Raw genomic sequence first — 18,053 nt, forward strand, 5'->3', positions numbered from 1 at the left:
CCGAGGTGTCACCCCAAAAAATATCTACCTCTTGCCTTTAGGTTGTTCGGTAGTTATAACTGGCACTTCATATAGAGAAAAGAAGCATGTGGGGAACATTTCCGTAACCAACTTCAAAAGAGTGAGGCAACCACCTGTAGAAAGAGTTGAGGACTTCCTCAGAGAGCCACGAGAATAAAAGATATGCAAGATTCGGTCCTGGTTGACTATCCAATTGAGTGTCTTCCACTATGGGAAAGATAATCTAGCCGAACTGCAACCTAAGGGGCCGGCACAAACATTAACATGAACCAGGTCCACGCCAATACTAAATAAGTTGAATCTATTACACTGCATTCTTGAGTTTTTTATTTAAGGGTTTGGAAAAAAAAAGATAAGAAAATTTTACTTTTTTTATTCTTGAGTTTTTTCATTAAAAGAAAAGAAAGAGAATGAAAAGAAAAGTTAGTGTTTTTTTCCTCCAAAACTTTCCAGCCAAATATGGCCGGATTCGGAAGGAAAGTTTATAGTCATGTATAATATTACTAATTTACCCCATATTTTCCATCCTATCTAACTCAATAATAAGGACATGATTGTAAAGTTATAATTTTTTTCTATCTTTTCCTTCCAATCTAACTCAAGAATGTAATTAACACTTTTTTTTTCATTCTTTTATTTTAACTCGAGAATGTCTTTTAAATATATAATTTCTTTTCCTTTCTTCCCCTATCCAATCTTATCATTTCTTTTCTTTGTATTTTAAACCCGAGAATGCAGTGTTAGGGTTAATATGAATTTGGAGAGTAAAAAAAAAAGAAGCATCTTGATAAAGAGGGTCATGTTAATAACATTTAAACGAGATCATTGACTAATGTTAGGAGTGTCATCCGCGTAAAAGAGAGATAAAGCAGGTTCGTTATTGGGATTTGGGAGTATGCAAATGTTGGAATACATCTCCATCAGAAGCACATTTAATCATACATTATAGATGTGTTTGGGATTGCTTACTTAAGTCCAAAAATATTAAAAGAACGTATTAACTTATGACCTTTTTAAAATCAGTTTTTAGAAAAGTATTTGGATTAGCTTATTTCTACTGATGAAACATAGATATTACATCAATATAGCAGGTAGGCGGGCAACAAGCTGCGCCGCCACCCCTTTCTGAATTGCAAACCCTAACCTGCTAAAGACATACCCCTGCCCCTTTGGAGTCGACACATTGCTATGCACAACCTGTTGGACCCTGGTTAGAAAACGGATAGCTTCCGGTGCCAAGGAGCCAAATGTATCAAAAGCCAGAGGGACAAAAACATGTTGGTTCTCTTCGCAGGCTTTAGCATGTTTCTCCACCTTCTTCGTTTCAGCCCTTTTTATTGCTTGCCCAGCTACAAACCCATTATCCCTCAAACCAGCTAAGGGAGATACCCCTGTGAGGTCAACACAAGCGTGTTTTCCCCCGGCCCAACCAAAGACGAGCAAATCTGCCGGTCGTAGAGTGGATCTCCCTTCCGTGGGGTCTGTAAGGAAGTTTACGGGGGCTTCCTTTTTAGCTGATATCCCAGCTCGCCTTAAGATGTCCCAAAGAACGTCCCGCACCCAATCATGTCGGTATTTGAACCCAGGCATCTCCTTGCAATGAATCGCATGCTCTCCGAATTTATCCAGGCAGGCCTTACGGCAGATCGGACATGTTTCGTCTTCGGGGTACATTGGGACCATCAAACGGTACTTAAGAATGGCCCTATACTCAACCGCAGACATGCTTTGGCCCAAGCCATCAATCGGGATAACGGTCAGAAAATCTTGGGCATGAGGACCTTGTAAGCATTCAAAAACCGCCTTCTGTCGGGGGGACAATCCAAAAACTTCTCCCAGGCTCTGAGCGATTTTTCCAAAAAGGGCATTCGCCAAAGTTTTTTGAGGCTTTGGTGGGGCGGTGTCCATATTAGAGAAACCGCCAATGTCAAAGTCTGGGAGAGCGCCATTTAGGCGTTCCAGGGCCTGCACGTAGTCTGGGTCCAGGTCGACAACTCCGCTATTCCTTAAGATGTGATTCTGTAGCTTCCAAGACTGAGCCCTCGACGCTACAAAAGCGTAAACCCCGACATCATGAGCCGAAAGAAGGCCTAAACCCCCTAAGCGCATCGGTAAAGATGCAAGTCGCCACTGAAGATCACCAAAGAACGGGTCTCCACATACAACTATGTCTTCGATGGCTTCTCGTAGCCCCTTATCAAAACAGGATACCGCATCATCCATCATATGGGGGTGGCATGTTCGTAACCCAAAAAGCAACTTAGCAACCCCCATGCAAGACCTAAGCAGGAGGAGTTCGCTCTGGGGATCCCTAAGGCAAGGTAAGAGTTTCATAAGATCAACCGCACGAGATGCTCTCCGCCTCGCCAACTCCTTAATAAAGTAGGGATCTCGACTAACAGCCCCTCCAAGGAGCTTTACCCCTCTCTCTGGTCTACCAATCCCACTAGGGAAGAGCCCATCTTTGACTTTCACCCCGTTACACGTTGGCCAAAAAACCTCGGTTTTCTTAATATTAAGTTGCAGCCCCAATGATGGCCCTTCCGAGTTGATAATGTCTAGGGCTTTAGCGACTTCGTTGGCACCACCAATAATAGTCCCATCATCCAAGTACCAAGCATGAAATGGGAGGTTACAGTCATTTTGTACCCGGAGAACAAGAGGGTGTAATGCTAAGGCAAAGAGGAGGGGCCCAAGGGGGTCTCCCTGCTGAACCCCAGTAGTAGCCCCTATACAGTTATCATCAACGTACAACCTAGCCGGCTGGGCATAAAGGAACTGGACCCATAGATAGATAGACGGGCAATGATGATGAACCTCTCGGAGAAGGGCTGTGCGGTCGACCATATTGAAGGCGTTGGAGAAGTCCACGGTAAGCATAGCTAAAGAGCCGTCCGCGTGAAAGGAGTTAAGAAACCGGTTCGCGCTGTGAAGCACCGCCTCTGCCCCATTAGGGGTCCCCACCCCAAACTGAAAGTCCCCTAAATACTGAGCCATTTCCTTCCCAACCATCTTCATAGCCACTTTAGAAACCAACCTACGCCAGATAGCCCCCACAGCAATGGGCCGAATTCCATTATCCGGCTTTAATAAAGGGGTAAGGGGGGCCGAATTCCATTAGCTTATGTAGTGGGAAAAGCTAAATGTCCATCTTTTTAAAAGGTGTGTAATGGGTTTTGAGGGATGTAATGGGTATTACCAAACACAAAAGTTAGTAAGTCACAATCTACTGACCTATCAAAACTCTTTTTCTACACTTCTTGATAAGTTAAAACATAAAAGAACTTATTAGTTTGTCAAACACCTTATGAACTTACTAACTTTTTATAAGGAGCTTGAGTAAAGTGCCATTTTCGTCCTTGTGGTTTGGCAAATAATGCGAATTTAGTCCAAAATGTTTATTTTTTGCATATGGACCCTCCACGTTTCCCAATTCTTACCAATTACATCCAAATCACTAACTCCGTTAAATTGAATCGTTAAGTCAGGGGTAGACATGTCTTTTCACTCTTTCTTTATTACATGAGTACAGTGCCAAAATCGTCCCTGAAGTTTGGTCACATTTGCTAATTTCGTCCAAAACATTTTTTTTCGCAATTATACCCTCGATGTTTCCCAACTGTTGCCAATTTCGTATAATTTGTTAACTCGGTCTAAATTTAACGTTAACTCAGAGGTGTTACTATCCTTTTACATATTTGTTTACATTGTTATTATTATTACACTGAGCTAAACCCCTTATATGACTACAAATAAAGAAGAATAAACAAACGGATAATATATTGGATTCAAATATAAGAATCGTGAAATGTTATATATGTCATCAAACAAACACATAATAACAATAATGTAAACAAACATGTAAAAGAATAGTAACACCCATAAGTTAACGTTGAATTTAGACCGAGTTAACAATTTGGACGAAATTGGCAACAGTTGGGAAAAATCGAGGGTCTACTTGCGAAAAAAAATATTTTTGGACGAAATTCGTAAATATGACCAAACCTTAGGGACGATTTTGGCACTTTACTCATATAATAAAGAAATAGTGAAAAGACATGTCTACCCCTAACTTAACGATTAAATTTAATGAGGTCAGTGATTTGGATGTAATTGGCAAGAATTGAGAAACGTGGAGGGTCCATATGCAAAAAATAAAAATTTTGGACTAAATTCGCATTATTTGTCAAACCACAAGGACGAAAATGGCACTTTACTCAAGGAGCTTAAATAAGCAATCCAGATACCCCCAATAAATCTTAGGGGTGTTCATCGGATCGGATAACGGGTTATTCAATTTATTCGGTTCGGATTGTTCATATTTGAAAATTTTGGAACCCTACCCGAAATCCGATCCGATCCGAATTAGGGACATTCCTATCCGATCCGAATTGAATTCGGATGGATTCGGATCGGATTCGGATAATCCGAAATTATCAGAATAATCCGTATAACAAATATACAAACTTACGTTTTATTAAATAAACATACAAAACTGAAAAATAAAAATAAAACACTACAAGAACAAGGAAGTTAAGTAGTGTTAGAGAGTATAACGACGGAGTCTTATGACATTTTTGTCTATGGTGTGTTAGGTTGATTGAACGAATAATGAAGTTATGGTTATAAAGTTATTGTAAATGTTAATGGACTTGGCTATATACACTAATAACATGTTATATATTCGGATTATTCGGATATCCGAATAACCCGAACTATCCGGAATTTTTTGAAATCCATATCCGAATCCGATCCGAATCCAAATTATTTATTCGGATATTCGGATCGATCCGATCCGAATATCCGAATAAGAATTCGAATCGGATTATTCGGGTTTCGGTTTCGGTTTCGGTTTCGGTTCGGATTTCGGATTTCTTGAACACCCCTAATAAAGCTTCCATACTTATGACAAACAAGAATCAAGAAAGTGGTCCCTTTGCTGAAAACACCCCAAATCCATCTACGTCATTTGTCTAGCAAATTCATTTATGTTGAACAGAATCCAAAAACCTTCAACTAATATGATCAAAAGCTTTTTCAAAATCGATTTTGAAAAGCATAAGTCTTAGAATTATTCTTAAAAGATAATATCATTAATGATCAAAGCACTGTTCGAATCGAGGCATTGTTTTGTTTCAGGCCATGAAACTTAAGACCTTGTTTGTATGATTGATTTATTATTAGCATACTTCTATAGTAAACCTGTTGGTGTAAAGGTTGATTAGGATTGTTCTTTCGAAGAAGACTATTATTAGTGGTCACGTTAAAACTTAGCTTGGTGTGCATTAATCTTCTGGTGTTTAATGTTTTCTTTTTATTTTTTATTCTAACTAGTAACATGTATATTGCGAGTGAGGCACTGTGTTGTAAAATACAGCCTAGACAACTAGAGATTTTTAAAACACTGATTGTGCATAACTGCATATATGATTACAAGGTTCTAATTTTGAAATATATATGCAGCAGCAATGTCTCGTCCTAGATAGCTAGAACACATGCCAACAATCAGATAGCAAAATTATGCCTAGAATAATAAAATTCCCTTCATAATATCGTTGATTTTTAACTAAAATTCTAAAAAAAAAAACAAAATAAAATAGAAGCTAAAAGGTTTTTAAAATTGTTGATTAGTGGCTTGGGGTGTTATAATTTTCAATTTTTTTTTGAACGGCGATTTTTTTATAATTTTTGTCATCTGTAGGACTTGCCCGATACTCCTTCCCTCCATCTCTTCCTAAACCCGTATGTTTAAAAACTTTGCCCTTACCAATGAATCGCCTAGTTTTCTAAGTAAACTAAGAATTGGAAACAAAGGCCAAGAGTATGTTTATTTTTGTACTGGTTTTGTATGCTAAAATCAAGTTCTTGCATGTTCACCCCAAAAGAAGTTGGAAAAGAGTTAGAAACACCAAAAGAAGAGTTTTCAGGGTAACTTTTGTTAGGAAAAGATAAAAACAAAACTTTGTTCTTGAAGGTTCATGTTAGTATGTTACATCCCAAACCAATTTATGTGATTTAAGTTTTTAACATATATAGTAGAATAAATTTTCATTATTTGACCCATTTTGGATGTTGATTTTACTATAATTGATTGAGAAATAGAGTATGTGTAAACTTAGGGAATATAAAGGATTGGGAAATAGACTTCGTATGACACTTAAAGACTATCTGTATACTGCTAAAATAAACTTGTGGTGGTATATGAACGGTGGATGGTGGTGGTGTTAGTGAACTGTCACACCCTGCCTTCGGGCCTAAGCGTGTGACTCACAGTTGGTACCACTTTTATCAATTTATCAAAATTTGCAGCGGAAAATGTTAATTTAAAATATTTACTTTTATAACATAGGGAATTAAATACCCTGGTTTGTTTTACAAAATTATTTGTTTAAAAACAAGTTTTACATATGCATCATTACAAAATTAGCTGAGCCACCAGCTGCATACTATGCCTAGTGATCTTCTATCTCCACTGGCATATTCACCACTTTACATTACTCCTGGTTACCTGAAAACTGTTTGAAAATACGTTAGCTATATGCCGGTGAATACGCAGACTCGATAAAAGATTTTCACAATTTGTTATGACACAACACCAATAGCATTCAACGACTTAGTGGGTCTCAATCTCATCACATCGAAACTAAGCATACGCACAAACCACATAATCGGACTTCACTCGCTTTAGAGACAGTCACTTGTCTCATGGTTAGTATGTCTGTAGTGTTCCCACTACAGTACATATATATAAGGATCCAGACACATGTGTATTTTAGCCTGAGTGTTTAGTACTACCTTGTATCAAAACTTTTTAGAGGATTTAAACCAACCTTCATGCAAGTACTTTCATAACTCTTTTACATATGGATAGCAGCCCATAGTTTAAAGAGTAAATATCTTTTCAAAAAGACCATACATAGACGTATTCACGTCATAAAACAATTCACACTATAAAAAGGTTTGACGTATTCACCTTTTGATATATCAATGTATCTCACTGGCAAACGTCTGTTCTTTATCTCGAACCTATAGTACGAGAATTACATTTTATAAATAACTAGATCTACAGTCTAGCTTTGGACCTTTAGTCTACTTGCATAACATTTACCTTGATATCCATTTCACTTATAAAATATATGTTTAACATTTATAGGCTGCGTTTCTTCTTCATGAAGAAACGTGTATATCAAGTATCTTCTTTCATAAGTAATATCTTTATAAAATAAAGAAAAACATTTCATCAATAATCTTATCTTATGAAAGCTTATATTTCACTTACTTATTTGATCAAGGTATAGACTATACCCCTGACTAGGGTATAAGCCATATAAAATAATAACTTAAGCAGAATCCTTACCTTATATGGGTAATTTGCAATGTTTTAAAAACCGGTATTTTACACGTACCGGATTTGGTTCAAAAATGGTACAACCGGTTGAACCGGAATGTGCCGGGAGTTTCAACCGGGTTAAATAATTTACCTTGTAATTCCATATAAATACACTTTCAACTCAAAAAATAACCCAAAAGTACATTAATAAACATCACACTTAAACCAAATATCACCCGTGAACAATGGTCGAGTCAGATAGAAAGTTTGTATATTTTGTATATGAAATTAGTCGATTACAAAAATATGTAAATAAACCAACATGGATTTGCACGATACAAAATTGGTTGATTAACTAATCGTCGTTCATCGTGTTTACTTGTTTCAAGTTTATCTGCTATCTAAAAGCCCTTTTTAAAAATATGGGCCGCAAAAAATATCAAAAATCTTTTGGATTTAAAACCGGTTTGCCGGTTTAAACCGGTATTTTTAAAAAAACCGGCAGTACGATACTTTAGCAAACCGCCCAAAAATACCGGGCTCTAAATACCGGTGACCTTACGAAAATACGGTACAACCGGTTCAACCGGCCGGTATGTACCGGTTTTTAAAACACTGGTAATTTGCCTAGGCTTTATACGGGCAGCACTTCTATGTAACACCCCGACCAAAGGCGGATTATACATCGGGGCGCCACATATTGCTTCATTACTCGCGACACTATTGGTGTCAATATTTATTAATACACATTTTATCGCGCACGCGCAGCGGGGAAAATAAAGAACATAAATCAAACATAAATCAATATATTATAAATTATAACATTCAAACAACATTAACTTGTCTTGATACATTTTAATTCTAGGTCCAAAAGTAAAAACGTCCTATGTGTCCACAAGCTCCAAAACAGCTACTGCAAACCTGAACATGTGTTAAAATAAACGTCAAACACTTGCGTGTTGGTGAGAAATCAAGTTTAATACAATACATAGATAACAATAAAATCTGCGCGCAACATGTGTATGTCTGGTTTTCAACAAGGGTGTAATCTGATCGGGACCAACTCTAAGATTCATAAGACTGCCAGTGCTCACAATTGAGCTCACAAACAAGACAAACTGTGCATGTGTATACAAAAGAGAAAATCATAAACGATAGTTCTCCCGTGTTCATCTAATGGTACCATGAAAACTGCGGAATAGACCGACAAGACGGTTAATGATCCACACATACAAATAAACAGCCAAGTCTACGTCCTCAACACATGGGATACTGCGCGACTAAAGTTCATAAACAAGTTTAAGACTCTAAGTTTGTATGAACACATGAACATCCCAAAACATTAAAAGCAAAAAGGGATTAGGTACGAGATTACTCACTTGATAAAGATGCGATGATAGATATGCAAGAATCAACTCTTAAACAAGCAAAGTTAACCTATAATTAAATATTATTGTTTTAACGATTGGTTTTAAGTCTTGATTATAAGTTAGCATAATTAATAAGTAAACTATTATATATAATATATATTACCGGAAAAGCAGGAAGAACAAGGAGGAAGACGGAGGCAGAGAGGGGGGCGGCAGGAGGACAACGGCAGAGAGCAAAAAGGGAGGAAGAGATAATAAGTGTAGTGTGTGAAGTGTTAAGAAAATACTACTATTATTTATAGGCAAACCCTAGGGAACACAATCCCTAGAAAAGGGGAAAAGATCTCAAAAAGCAAAAGGTTCCAAAAGCAAAAGATATCAAAAGATATGGCAGCAAGGAAAAAGAGAAAAAGGCTGACAGGATTCAGAAAAAGGCATGGGAGAGGACAGATAAAGTTACTGGTCAAGCATGGCAAAAGCAGATCTCAAAAGATAATGTCAGTCACTTTTTCTACCAACCAATGGGGTTGGTACGCATGCTGCGCCGAAAGTAACTATTCAGACATTAGATAGATTAGGTCAACAGCTCAGAAGATAAGACAACACAAAAGCATACAGGCTGGAATAAACAGAAGATACAAGGGTTAAGCGCGAGAAGGCTGACACAGAAGGTCAAGAGAGCGCGAGCGCGAAGGCTGGCACAACAATCCTTAGCGCGCTGCGTGAAGAACCTAGAATTCTAAGCGCATCGCGGGAAGAACATACATTCTTAGCGCGCTGCGAGAAGAGTTCTCTTCACGCATCGCAGGAACAAGATGTCTTCACGCAGGCTTCCATGTAAGGAGTCTGGCGCGTGGAGCTGCAGACATCCTTATGCGGGAAGAACCAAAGGACAAGCAAAGAGTTAGGGAAACAAGGCTTAAGGGCGGGACGGCGACAAGAGGGAAAAGAAAGCGGAAAGAGAGAAGGAGAGGGACGGAACGGCGGAAAGAAAGAGAGAGAGAGAAAGAGGCGGGAAGGAAAAGTATATTATTATTATTAAAAGTAAAATATAAGTATAAATAAATATTAAATCATAAAAGAAAGAGATCGGATCAGAGAAACGGGTACCTGGGTCGGGTCGGATCGGGTCAGATGTCACAGTCTCCCCTACTTTAAGAAATTTCGTCCCGAAATTTATCTCGAAGTAGGTTGCGCAGAGAACAGGTGCGGGTACTTGATCTTCATTTGATCTTCCCTTTCCCATGTAAACTCGGCTCCGCGCTTGGACTCCCAACGAACTTTCACGATAGGGATACGACTGCGCTTGGTTTGCTTTACCTCGCGATCCATAATCTCAACAGGCTTCTCAACGAAATGCATAGTTTCATCAACTTGAACTTCATCAAGTGGAACGTGAAGGTTCTCGTCGGCTAAACACTTCTTGAGATTGGATACATGGAACGTTGGATGCACATTACTGAGCGCGGGCGGCAGGTCAAGTCTGTAGGCCACTTTTCCCACACGCGCGAGAATCTTGAATGGACCAACATAACGAGGAGCAAGCTTACCTTTCTTCCCAAAGCGGACAACACCCTTCCAGGGCGACACTTTGAGGAGAACAAGATCACTAACTTGAAATTCGAGAGGCTTTCGCCTACGATCTGCGTAACTCTTCTGTCGGCTTCTGGCAGTCAGCAGATGATCACGGATCTTGGCGATTTTATCGGTTGTCTCTTGAACAAGTTCGGGTCCTGTGATTTGAGTTTCACCCACTTCGCTCCAACAGATCGGGGAGCGGCACTTACGACCGTAAAGTGCTTCAAATGGGGCCATACCGATACTGGAATGATAGCTGTTATTATAAGAGAACTCGATCAAAGGCAGGTGTGAAACCCAATTACCTCCAAAATCAAGAACACAAGATCGGAGCATATCCTCAAGAGTTTGAATAGTTCGCTCAGACTGACCGTCAGTCTGAGGATGATATGCCGTACTCATGTCCAAGCGAGTTCCTAGCGCAGATTGGAGAGATTTCCAAAAGCGAGATATAAAACGGCCATCGCGATCGGATATGATGCTCAAAGGAGTACCATGACGGCAGACAATTTCCTTGACATAAAGCTGCGCGAGTTGCTCAACACGGTAGTTTTCACGAATGGGCAGGAAGTGAGCAGACTTAGTCAATCGATCCACTATTACCCAAATGCTATCATGTTTGCTTGCTGTCAAAGGTAACTTGGTAATAAAGTCCATCGCTACACATTCCCATTTCCACGTAGGAATTTCTGGTTGTTCGAGCAAACCAGATGGGCGTTGGTGTTCAGCTTTTACTTTAGAACAAGTCAGGCATCTAGCTACGAACACAGCAATATCCTTCTTCATACCGGGCCACCAATAAGTTATGCGCAAATCCTTGTACATCTTATCAGCGCCAGGATGAATAGAATACCGAGATTTGTGCGCTTCACTCAGGATATCAGCGCGAAGATTCTCATCAAAGGGAATCCAGATGCGATTAAGATAGCAAAGAATTCCACCCAGATTAGGGACAAAGAGTGCTTCCGCGCCACACGCTAACTCGGCGCGAAGGTTACCGTTACTGATGGATGCGCGCTGCGCGTCACGAATACGCGATTCAAGGTTGCTTTGAATCGGCGCGAAGTGAAGCTGGGTGCGCGGCAAGATACAGTTAAGTTGGCAGGGTTTTCGGCTGAGCGCATCGGCTACCACATTAGCCTTACCAGGATGATACCGGATCTCACAATCGTAATCGCTGATGAGTTCGTTCCATCGGCGTTGCCTCATGTTAAGTTCCTTCTGATCAAAGATATGCTGAAGGCTTTTATGGTCAGTGTAGAGGATACACTTAGTACCATAAAGGTAGTGTCTCCAGATCTTCAAGGCAAAAACAACTGCACCAAGCTCGAGGTCGTGAGTTGTATAATTCTTTTCATGAACCTTAAGTTGCCTTGATGCGTAAGCGATAACCTTGCCTCGTTGCATAAGAACACAACCGAGACCTTGGTTGGATGCATCGCAATACACGACAAAATCATCATTACCCTCAGGTAGCGCAAGAACAGGAGCTTCACACAACAAACGCTTGAGCGTTAGAAAGGCTTCTTCTTGCTTCGAGCCCCAAATATATGGTTTACCTTTGTGCGTTAGAGCTGTTAAAGGCAAAGCGATCTTTGAGAAGTTCGAAATAAATCGCCGGTAATAACCAGCTAAGCCCAGAAAGGAACGGATCTCGGAAGGAGAGGATGGCGTAATCCAGTTCTTGATTGCTTCAATTTTGGATGGGTCGACATGAATACCCATCTTGTTTACAACATGACCAAGAAACTGTACTTCATCAGACCAGAATTCACACTTGGAAAGCTTAGCATAGAGTTGCTCAGCTCTAAGCTTTTGCAATACCAATCGGAGATGTTGCTCATGCTCGGCCTTGGTCTTAGAATACACCAGAACATCATCGATAAACACGATCACGAATTTATCCAAGAAAGGCCTACACACCCGATTCATTAGATCCATGAAAACGGCGGGTGCGTTGGTTAGACCGAAGGACATGACCAAGAATTCAAAATGGCCATAACGAGTTCGAAAAGCAGTCTTCGGAACATCTTCATCGCGGATGCGCAACTGGTGATAACCAGAGCGGAGATCAATCTTCGAGAAACAAGAGGCACCTTGGAGTTGATCAAAGAGGTCGTCAATACGCGGTAAGGGATACCGGTTTTTAATGGTGAGTTTGTTCAACTCGCGGTAATCAATACACATGCGAAACGATCCATCTTTCTTTTTAACGAACAACACCGGAGCACCCCAGGGCGAAGAGCTAGGGCGAATGAATCCTTTAGCAGTCAACTCTTGAAGTTGGCTTGCCAATTCTTGCATCTCAGCGGGTGCAAGACGGTAAGGAGATTTAGCTACGGGGGAAGCACCAGGGACAAGATCAATACGGAACTCGACTTCACGAGCGGGAGGGATACCAGGAAGATCATCAGGAAAAACTTCAGGGAAATCACGCACAACAGGGATATCGCGAAGCTTCTCTTCTTCAGCAGGTTTAACCACATGAGCTAAGAATGCAACACACTTCTTCCGCATGAGTCTTTGGGCTTCGGCGCAAGACATAAGTTTAAGACCGCGGGAGGGTTTTTCGCCGTAAATATGAAGATCACCATTTTCTCGAGGAATGCGAATCAACTTCTTGGCGCAAATAACTTCGGCGCGATTATGCGAAAGCCAGTCCATACCAATGATAACATCAAAGCTTCCAAGAGGCATAGGGATGAGATCGATTAGAAAATCGTTTTCGTTAAGATTAAGCGTGCAATCTTTGATCACAGAGTTTATTAAAACAGTTTCACCATTAGCCAATTCAACTGAAAAATCTTCTTTTAAATCGTTGCGCGGTCGCGCAAGCTTCTGCTCGAAGGCGCGAGAGATAAAACTTCGATCGGCGCCAGTATCAAAAAGTACAGAAGCATAAAATCCGTTAAGCAAAAATGTACCATTAACTACGTCATTATTCGCTTGCGCTTGGTGCGCGGTTATGTTAAAAGCTCGTCCACGCGTCACTTGGTTTGAAATCTGGTTCACCGGATTCGCTTGTGTGATCTGAACTTGTAGCCTTGGGCACGCGTTCCGGAAATGACTGGGATCACCGCAGTTAAAGCACGATCTGGGTCGTGGGTTTTGGTAGGTTAGTTGTGGATTCTGCGGGTAGACTGGTGGTGTTTGCGCAATTGGGTTGGCGGGAAGGACTCTACAGTTCTCAGCAGTGTGACCAGTACGGCCACATCGGGTACAAAGTCGACACGGGGTTTGGGTTGGGTGGTGAAATCTACAGGTTGGGCAAAAGGGATGGTTTCCTGTGTAAGGTTTCTTAGGTGGCGGGGCAGGGAGTGCTGGATTGGTTAAGGCATAGTTGTGGACTACAGGAGGTGTTGGGTAGGCTGACAGAGGGTTAGGCGCGTAAACTGGGGGTTGGTAAGCGGGTTGCTGGACAATGGGCGGGTTGGTAAGCGCATAGGCCTTGCGCCTGCGCTTGAGGTTGTTACGGTTTGAGGGTTCTGGTTTGGTTTCTGTTGGTTCAGGGACAGTTTTGGTGGGTTTGGTCTTCTCAGTTCCCCGTAGGAACAGGGTTCCTGCTCTGACATGGTTGTCGCTGAGCACAGCGGCCAACTCGATGGCGTCAGAGAGGGTAACTGGGTTTCTGGCCCATACAGAATCTTGAATTTCCATGGGGAGACCCCCAAGGAATTTCTCTATGGCTCGGCGTGAAGGGGTAACAAGGTGAGGGACCAGTAAGCTTAGCTCGTGGAAGCGCGTCGCGTATTCGCGCGCTTCACCGCTGTATTGCTTCAAGTTCCAGAATTCTTCCTCCAGGCGCTTAACTTCGTTGGGAGGGCAGAATTCTCGCGTCAAGAGATCCTTAAATTCCTCCCAGAGTATGCTGGAAGCAGCTTCTGCGCCACGCGCATGAGCTACTCCATTCCACCATGTAAGCGCTCTGGATTCCAGGACACTGGAAGCATATAGGGTTCGTCTGTCTGAGGGGCATTGGGTGTGGAGGAAAGCGTTTTCTATTTTCTCAAGCCACTGGAGCATCACGGTGGCTCCTTCAAGACCTGTGAACTTTGGAGGGTTACCCGCGTTAAAGGATTTAATGTTGTAGCCAGAGGTGTTGGTATTGTTTTGGCTCAAGGCTTGGGCTATCGCGGCGGCCATTTCCTGGGAACGTTGCTGTCTACGCATGCGCGAGGCTTCTCTTCTCTGAAATCGGCAAGATAGCGGAGGCATTCTATAAAAATTTTAATTTTAGTTAATATCTTGGTTTTAGCGCAAAGTTTTAATCTTATAAAGCTTGGTTTCACGGAGTTATATGCTATCAAAAGTTAAAGTAAAATAAATGACTTTAAATGCAGACTTAATAAAGGTAACAAATTTGAATCAAGAATCGACAATTCATGTATCACCATGACTTTCCGAATTCCCAATTTAAAATATACGAGTAAACGAGTATTGGAGATTGACGATTCATGTATCACCATGACTTTTCAATCTTCAATATAAAATATACAAGAAAATGAGTATTGGAGGTTGACAATTCATGTATCACCATGACTTTTCAAGTCTCCAACCTCAGAACATAATCGTAAATGGAAATTGAAAATCAACTATTCATGTATCACCATGACTTTTCGGATTTTCAAATCCCACAAACGAAAAATCAATAAAAATCGAAATTCAACAAAAATCGAAATATCGCGAAATAAAACATAAAATCATATACTGCGCAAGCGCGAGCATATTCACAAATAACGAGTAATTAACAATAAGCGCGCAAACATGAGATTTCTCTCATGCGCGAGAAGGGACTCTTAGGTATTCTAGGCCGTTACGTCTAACCACCTATCCTAAAGTCAACGAGCTCTGATACCAATCTGTAACACCCCGACCAAAGGCGGATTATACATCGGGGCGCCACATATTGCTTCATTACTCGCGACACTATTGGTGTCAATATTTATTAATACACATTTTATCGCGCACGCGCAGCGGGGAAAATAAAGAACATAAATCAAACATAAATCAATATATTATAAATTATAACATTCAAACAACATTAACTTGTCTTGATACATTTTAATTCTAGGTCCAAAAGTAAAAACGTCCTATGTGTCCACAAGCTCCAAAACAGCTACTGCAAACCTGAACATGTGTTAAAATAAACGTCAAACACTTGCGTGTTGGTGAGAAATCAAGTTTAATACAATACATAGATAACAATAAAATCTGCGCGCAACATGTGTATGTCTGGTTTTCAACAAGGGTGTAATCTGATCGGGACCAACTCTAAGATTCATAAGACTGCCAGTGCTCACAATTGAGCTCACAAACAAGACAAACTGTGCATGTGTATACAAAAGAGAAAATCATAAACGATAGTTCTCCCGTGTTCATCTAATGGTACCATGAAAACTGCGGAATAGACCGACAAGACGGTTAATGATCCACACATACAAATAAACAGCCAAGTCTACGTCCTCAACACATGGGATACTGCGCGACTAAAGTTCATAAACAAGTTTAAGACTCTAAGTTTGTATGAACACATGAACATCCCAAAACATTAAAAGCAAAAAGGGATTAGGTACGAGATTACTCACTTGATAAAGATGCGATGATAGATATGCAAGAATCAACTCTTAAACAAGCAAAGTTAACCTATAATTAAAGATTATTGTTTTAACGATTGGTTTTAAGTCTTGATTATAAGTTAGCATAATTAATAAGTAAACTATTATATATAATATATATTACCGGAAAAGCAGGAAGAACAAGGAGGAAGACGGAGGCAGAGAGGGGGGCGGCAGGAGGACAACGGCAGAGAGCAAAAAGGGAGGAAGAGATAATAAGTGTAGTGTGTGAAGTGTTAAGAAAATACTACTATTATTTATAGGCAAACCCTAGGGAACACAATCCCTAGAAAAGGGGAAAAGATCTCAAAAAGCAAAAGGTTCCAAAAGCAAAAGATATCAAAAGATATGGCAGCAAGGAAAAAGAGAAAAAGGCTGACAGGATTCAGAAAAAGGCATGGGAGAGGACAGATAAAGTTACTGGTCAAGCATGGCAAAAGCAGATCTCAAAAGATAATGTCAGTCACTTTTTCTACCAACCAATGGGGTTGGTACGCATGTTGCGCCGAAAGTAACTATTCAGACATTAGATAGATTAGGTCAACAGCTCAGAAGATAAGACAACACAAAAGCATACAGGCTGGAATAAACAGAAGATACAAGGGTTAAGCGCGAGAAGGCTGACACAGAAGGTCAAGAGAGCGCGAGCGCGAAGGCTGGCACAACAATCCTTAGCGCGCTGCGGGAAGAATCACAAATCCTTAGCGCGCTGCGTGAAGAACCTAGAATTCTAAGCGCATCGCGGGAAGAACATACATTCTTAGCGCGCTGCGAGAAGAGTTCTCTTCACGCATCGCAGGAACAAGATGTCTTCACGCAGGCTTCCATGTAAGGAGTCTGGCGCGTGGAGCTGCAGACATCCTTATGCGGGAAGAACCAAAGGACAAGCAAAGAATTAGGGAAACAAGGCTTAAGGGCGGGACGGCGACAAGAGGGAAAAGAAAGCGGAAAGAGAGAAGGAGAGGGACGGAACGACGGAAAGAAAGAGAGAGAGAGAAAGAGGCGGGAAGGAAAAGTATATTATTATTATTAAAAGTAAAATATAAGTATAAATAAATATTAAATCATAAAAGAAAGAGATCGGATCAGAGAAACGGGTACCTGGGTCGGGTCGGATCGGGTCAGATGTCACATTCTACTTCCTTCACGTATTGACGCTTAAACCGTCAGTATCCTTGCTTCTAACTTGCTTGACAAATCTACGGGGTGTCGGAACATCAATTCTTAACCCGATCCAACTTGAAAAATTTGCAAATCATATTGATACACATTAGATGCCAACCAGTGATAGATCCAGGATTTTTTCAGGTGGTGCACTACTTTTATATGCTTCATAGAATCGGGTATAAAAAATTCCGGGTCGATTCGATGGTTTGGCCAAAGTTCGTTACAAACTAACAAATTAAAAACTAGCAAACTAACAAATTAAAACTAAAATTTAACAAATAACTTAACAATTAACAACATCAAAAACAATTAATAACTTAAGCAGAACCCTTACCTTATATGGGTAATTTGCCTAGGCTTTATACGGGCAGCACTTCTACTTCCTTCACGTATTGAAGCTTAAACCGTCAGTATCCTTGCTTCTAACTTGCTTGACAAATCTACGGGGTGTCGGAACATCAATTCTTGCGCGAATTACGAGAAATCAAGACCTCGTAACCTTATAATAGTCGGGCACGTTTCCCAAGGTTATGCGTGTGCAAGGAAAAGTGAATGTGGGATGAAAATGCTTCAAACCCGTAGCCCCCTTTTGTAGGCAAAGTTTTGGGCACCATCACGTAGCTCGATGGGCCTTTCCATAGGCCATCGCGTAGCGCGCCGCCGCAATTCGTAAGATCTTGCCACGTGGTTAAACACGTGTATCCGATTACTTAACCGGGTCATCGCGTAGTGCGATACCCCCTTCCTTCTGGACCATCGCGTAGCACGACTCCCCTTTTTTCTAAATTCCTGGAAAACACCATCGCGTAGCGCGATGGTTAGCATGTTCTACCCATCGCGTAGCGCGATGAGTCTAGAAAACCAAAATTTTTATTTTCAGCCCCTGGACTTTGTTAACTCGTCACTTCTTGGTCTATCTTCCATAGTTCAAAAATACTAATGCGGCCCTTATGCGGCTCGCGGCGATGCAAG

This window comes from Bidens hawaiensis, unplaced genomic scaffold (genome assembly GCF_021521415.1).
Source record: "Bidens hawaiensis isolate Kalapana, Puna unplaced genomic scaffold, B.hawaiensis_p1.1 tig00004743_1, whole genome shotgun sequence".
NCBI classification, from domain to species: Eukaryota; Viridiplantae; Streptophyta; class Magnoliopsida; order Asterales; family Asteraceae; genus Bidens; species Bidens hawaiensis.